Here is a 6,000-nt window from a genome sequence, read left to right as displayed (position 1 = left end):
TTCTAGTATTTGTATCTCCTGGCATTAGATGTGACATGCATTTTTTCTTTCGACTTTTTTCTCTCATTTCTGTGTTCTTACATTTTATGTTTTAGTATTATTACTAGGTCAGCTACAACCCTAGTTAGAAAAGCAGGATGCTTTAACTCCAAGGGCTCCAACAGGAAAAATAGCCCATTGCGGATAGGAAATAAACACACTATATTTGAAGTTTAACAATTAAAATAAAATATTTTAAGAACAGTAATAACACTAGCATATTTTTACATAAACTATAAAAAGACTGTCAGCCTGTTCAACATAAAAACATTTGCTACAATGCAGTTGTGTTTTTTCACTTAACTGTTTCGCTGTTTATCTCAGCCTCTTTTGCCTTCTCGGGTCCTTAAGCACCTTAAGTTCTTAATATCTTTTAATTCCATATATTTTGTAGCTTTATTTCTTGATCACAGTTTTGCTTTTGATGTAAATTTCTCCATTTCATGTGTAGTTTTATTGATTTAACATAAGTTATTTGTTCATATTTAGATTTTATATGCATTTCTCCATGCTAAGACTACTACAAATGAGTATTTAATAGCGTGTAATTTAGTTTGTATGTGAAAATATTTTATTAGATATTTGTGCTGATGAACGTTTCATAAAGATTCAAACATTTTAAACTTAAAGTTAGCAAAATGTTTATAAAACGTCAAGTGACTAAAACGTTAAGATTAGATTACATGTTGTTCAAGAATGGGTTCCCAGTAGTGTTAACAAGGAGAAAAGTGTGTTATAAAAAACCAAGATAGGAAACAAATAAATGTGAAATAGATATCAATTTCCTTTAGTAAAGGAAACAAATAAATGTGAAATAGATATCAATTTCCTTTAGTAAATTCATTTATTTAACAGTAAATACCCAAATGCATTTAAATAGAAAAGTCTTGAAAATAGAGAATTTGTATAGTAATTAGTAAATAGAGGCGAAGAGAATGTTAGAGGCGAAGAGAATGTTAGAGGCGAAGAGAATGTGAAAAGTTGAAATTAAGTTAAAATTAGTCTTGATCTGTTTCTCTTGGTTTTCATAAGACATATTTGGCTTTATTTACCTACCATAAGATGAAAAAAGTTTTGTACGCATTTTTTGGCCCTATATACTAATAAGATACAAATAATGTTTTGTTTCCATTTTGTTTCCATTTAAAGTTAGCTAATATATGCATTTCTTATTTTACAGGTAATGGGTATTTAAACAAAAGTCTGCGGAGTCAAGAGGATCGCCGAAACCAAGAAAAAAAAAATGAAGCAGCTGGTAATCCAGAGCAAACGTAACTAAATACTGGACGCATAAATTTAAAAAACAAAATTGATAATTTTAATTTTTTTTTTTTTTTTTTTTTTTTTTTTTTTTTTTTTTTGGCGGCAGCGGTCGGGTTTTGCTGCTAAGAAATAGCAATTCTAAGTCAGGTGTATATCATCAAATGGAAAGAAATAAAAGTGAAAGTGTGAAATATTTCATTTTATTTACACCTTGTTGATTATGTTACAACCAAAAAATGTAAAATATGATTACAACAATGTAATATAAAAATAATGGAAAGTAAAAATCTGTATGGCTATACAGTATATGGCTGTCATGACTGGTCAAAAATGTTGGTCTAGCTGCCAAGAGTTGCCATATATAAAATATTTTTCTATTTTTGGGAGATATGTTTCTGAACCTTTTACAACAAACCAGCGTCATGGACCTTTTACCAACAACCAGCGTCAAGGTCCTCCTTTTATAATTTTCCTTCCTCCTCTCTTCCGCAACCGTCCGGAATTCGGCTATTACGTCATAATTCCGTTTTCTGCCAATTAGCTGAAAATAAACGTACATACAAATTATGGGAACAATTAACGAGCCACGACTGTAGTTAACTATGCACATACTACATTTGAAATTGTCATTACAGACAGCCTATTGGGGAAGAAATATGGCACAGGTAGATAATGGCCTCTACTTTTGATATATTCTTACAAGAGGGAATACATTGCTTATAGAAATAAGGACAAACAAGAAGATTCTCATTAGTCTTGCAACGAGAATTTAAAAGCATAGCATATAAACAAACATTGCTAGGTGGCAGTTTTATCCAAGAGGTTGGAGGTACATGGGGTTTATCATGGCAAAGTAACCTACTGAAGAATTCTGGAATGGATATTTTTACAGTTCCTTATTAAACCAGATATGAAAGTGTTTAAAAGCTCTCATAAAGACTGTATTGTAAGCCATAACTTTAGATAGGGAAGGGTCTATCTGGATGTTGTATTGATATGTCTGTGGTAGGCATGTCAGATCCGTCCTGTGTACAAAATCTAAGAGATGGTGTCCTTAATCAGAGTACTAAATTTTCAATACCAGGCTTCTGCCAGGATGAAATGGGGATTTACGACTGCTGTAATACATGACGCACAGTTATTACAAGATGGAAAATATCAATGTTGTGTTCAATTACTTAAGGAAGGGAAAACCAAGTGTTAGGATCTCTGACAAAAACACCACAGTCAGTAAGAAAAAATGGTTTTGGATTCATACCAAATGTGAGATGTACAGTCATTATTTAAAAAGGATTGCATGAGAGAGAAAGACTAAGTTTTAACAGAAGACAAGACGAAAAGGGGACCAAAAATTAAGCTTTCAACCCAGATGCCCATAAAACTAAATAAGGGAAAAAGAAATAAGTAAATATATCAAATGTGGAGAGAATATTGTTGATCCAAACTGTGGGCACTGTAATGTACTGTATGTGATAAAGTTCGAGTGATAATAATAAAACACAAGATAGTACTAGAATGAGTGTATGAAAAATGGGGAGCAAACTTTAATACCACAAACAAATTTGCAAGTAATGAAACAAGGTACTAGGAAGATAAGATTCTAGGTACAGTTGAAAAATTGTAAATTGTATAACTAAACACTAAGATTTTTCAAATAGGCCTACTAGAAAAGGGGAATAAAGATGAAAGGATACAATGTATAAAACAATACTATTGGATATGGAATATGAGGCTAACAGTATGGTCATGGATGTAGCTATATACATATCCTGCATTAGAGGTGTGGAGACCCGGTTCAGTACAGAACTATATACCAAATGTAATGCATATATGTACATAGTGTCATTATCATAATCGGAATTTTTTTCAATAAGAACTCAAGCAAATGAAGTAGAGGGAAGTGGATGGTCTAGATTTGGTGTATCAGTTCTTGGAAGAAGGAAAACATTTCTGTTGTCTTTGGGGAAAAAGAATGCCAGAGATTAAAATGGTTCTATTAAGACGAGCAAATGTAACAAGAGGGAAGCGAATGACCTAGTTTTGGTGTATCAGTTCTTGGAAGAAGGAAATAATTTCTGTTGTCTTTGGGGAAAAAGAATGCCAGAGATTAAAATGGTTCTATTAAGAGGAGCAAATGTAACAAGAGGGAAGCGAATGACCTAGTTTTAGTGTATCAGTTCTTGGAAGAAGGAAAACATTTCTGTTGTCTTTGGGGGAAAAGAATGCCAGAGATTAAAATGGTTCTATTAAGAGGAGCAAATGTAACAGAGGAAAGCAAATGACCTACTTTTGGTGTATCAGTTCTTGAAAGAAGGAAAACATTTCTGTTGTCTTTGGGGGAAAAGAATGCCAGAGATTTTAAAGGTTCTATTAAGAGGAGCAAATGTAACAGAGGGAAGCGAATTACCTAGTTTTGGTGTATCAGTTCTTGGAAGGAAAAAATTTCTGTTGTCTTTGGAGGAAAAGAATGCCAGAGATTAAAATGGTTCTATTAAGAGGAGCAAATGTAACAGAGGGAAGCGAATGACCTAGTTTTAGTGTATCAGTTCTTGGAAGAAGGAAAACATTTCTGTTGTCTTTGGAGAAAAAGAATGCCAGAGATTAAAATGGTTCTATTAAGAGGAGCAAATGTAACAGAGGGAAGCGAATTACCTAGTTTTGGTGTATCAGTTCTTGGAAGAAGGAAAACATTTCTGTTGTCTTTGGAGTAAAAGAATGCCAGAGATTAAAATGGTTCTATTAAGAGGAGCAAATGTAACAGAGGGACGCGAATGACCTAGTTTTAGTGTATCGGTTCTTGGAAGAAGGAAAACATTTCTGTTGTCTTTGGGGAAAAAGAATGCCAGAGATTAAAATGGTTCTAATAAGAGGAGCAAATGTAACAGAGGGAAGCGAATGACCTAGTTTTAGTGTATCAGTTCTTGGAAGAAGGAAAACATTTCTGTTGTCTTTGGAGAAAAGAATGCCAGAGATTAAAATGGTTCTATTAAGAGGAGCAAATGTAACAGAGGAAAGCAAATGACCTAGTTTTAGTGTATCAGTTCGTGAAAGAAGGAAAACATTTCTGTTGTCTTTGGAGAAAAAGAATGCCAGAGATTAAAATGGTTCTATTAAGAGAAGCAAATGTAACAGAGGGAAGCGAGTGACCTAGTTTTAGCGTATCAGTTCTTGGAAGAAGGAAAACATTTCTGTTGTCTTTGGAGTAAAAGAATGCCAGAGATTAAAATAGTTCTATTAAGAGGAGCAAATGTAACAGAGGGAAGCGAATGACTTAGTTTTGGTGTATCAGTTCTTGAAAGAAGGAAAACATTTCTGTTGTCTTTGGGGGAAAAGAATACCAGAGATTAAAATGGTTCTATTAAGAGGAGCAAATGTAACAGAGGGAAGCGAATGACCTAGTTTTGGTGTATCAGTTCTTGGAAGAAGGAAAACATTTCTGTTGTCTTTGGGGGAAAAGAATACCAGAGATTAAAATGGTTCTATTAAGAGGAGCAAATGTAACTGAGGGAAGCGAATGACCTAGTTTTAGTGTATCAGTTCTTGGAAGAAGGAAAACATTTCTGTTGTCTTTGGGGGAAAAGAATACCAGAGATTAAAATGGTTCTATTAAGAGGAGCAAATAAATGTAACTGAGGGAAGCGAATGACCTAGTTTTGGTGTATCAGTTCTTGGAAGAAGGAAAACATTTCTGTTGTCTTTGGGGGAAAAGAATACCAGAGATTAAAATGGTTCTATTAAGAGGAGCAAATGTAACTGAGGGAAGCGAATGACCTAGTTTTAGTGTATCAGTTCTTGGAAGAAGGAAAACATTTCTGTTGTCTTTGGGGGAAAAGAATACCAGAGATTAAAATGGTTCTATTAAGAGGAGCAAATGTAACTGAGGGAAGCGAATGACCTAGTTTTAGTGTATCAGTTCTTGGAAGAAGGAAAACATTTCTGTTGTCTTTGGGGGAAAAGAATACCAGAGATTAAAAAGGTTCTATTAAGAGGAGCAAATGTAACTGAGGGAAGCGAATGACCTAGTTTTAGTGTATCAGTTCTTGGAAGAAGGAAAACATTTCTGTTGTCTTTGGGGGAAAAGAATACCAGAGATTAAAATGGTTCTATTAAGAGGAGCAAATGTAACTGAGGGAAGCGAATGACCTAGTTTTAGTGTATCAGTTCTTGGAAGAAGGAAAACATTTCTGTTGTCTTTGGGGGAAAAGAATACCAGAGATTAAAATGGTTCTATTAAGAGGAGCAAATGTAACAGAGGGAAGCGAATGACCTAGTTTTAGTGTATCAGTTCTTGGAAGAAGGAAAACATTTCTGTTGTCTTTGGGGGAAAAGAATACCAGAGATTAAAATGGTTCTATTAAGAGGAGCAAATGTAACAGAGGGAAGCGAATGACCTAGTTTTGGTGTATCAGTTCTTGAAAGAAGGAAAACATTTCTCTTGTCTTTGGGGGAAAAGAATACCAGAGATTAAAATGGTTCTATTAAGAGGAGCAAATGTAACAGAGGGAAGCGAATGACCTAGTTAAGGTGTATCAGTTCTTGGAAGAAGGAAAAGATTTCTGTTGTCTTTGGAGAAAAAGAATGCCAGAGATTAAAATGGTTCTATTAAGAGGAGCAAATGTAACAGAGGGAAGCGAATGACCTAGTTTTAGTGTATCAGTTCTTGGAAGAAGGAAAATATTTCTGTTGTCTTTGGGGAAA

General features: G+C 34.1%; 1 long non-coding RNA gene across 1 annotated transcript in view; it reads right to left on the bottom strand.

Annotated features, from left to right (window-relative positions):
- Positions 1 to 1,486: 1,486 nt before the first annotated feature.
- Positions 1,487 to 6,000, bottom strand: part of LOC137634139 (uncharacterized) — a 69,565-nt gene continuing 65,051 nt past the window's right edge. Inside the window, exon 3 of the long non-coding RNA XR_011042459.1 lies at positions 1,487 to 1,843. This is a non-coding gene — a long non-coding RNA (uncharacterized lncRNA). The remainder of the gene's footprint in view (positions 1,844 to 6,000) is intronic.

The sequence above is a fragment of the Palaemon carinicauda genome, chromosome 44 (genome assembly GCF_036898095.1).
Source record: "Palaemon carinicauda isolate YSFRI2023 chromosome 44, ASM3689809v2, whole genome shotgun sequence".
Taxonomy (NCBI): domain Eukaryota; kingdom Metazoa; phylum Arthropoda; class Malacostraca; order Decapoda; family Palaemonidae; genus Palaemon; species Palaemon carinicauda.
This window is presented reverse-complemented; position numbering and strand designations above follow the sequence as displayed.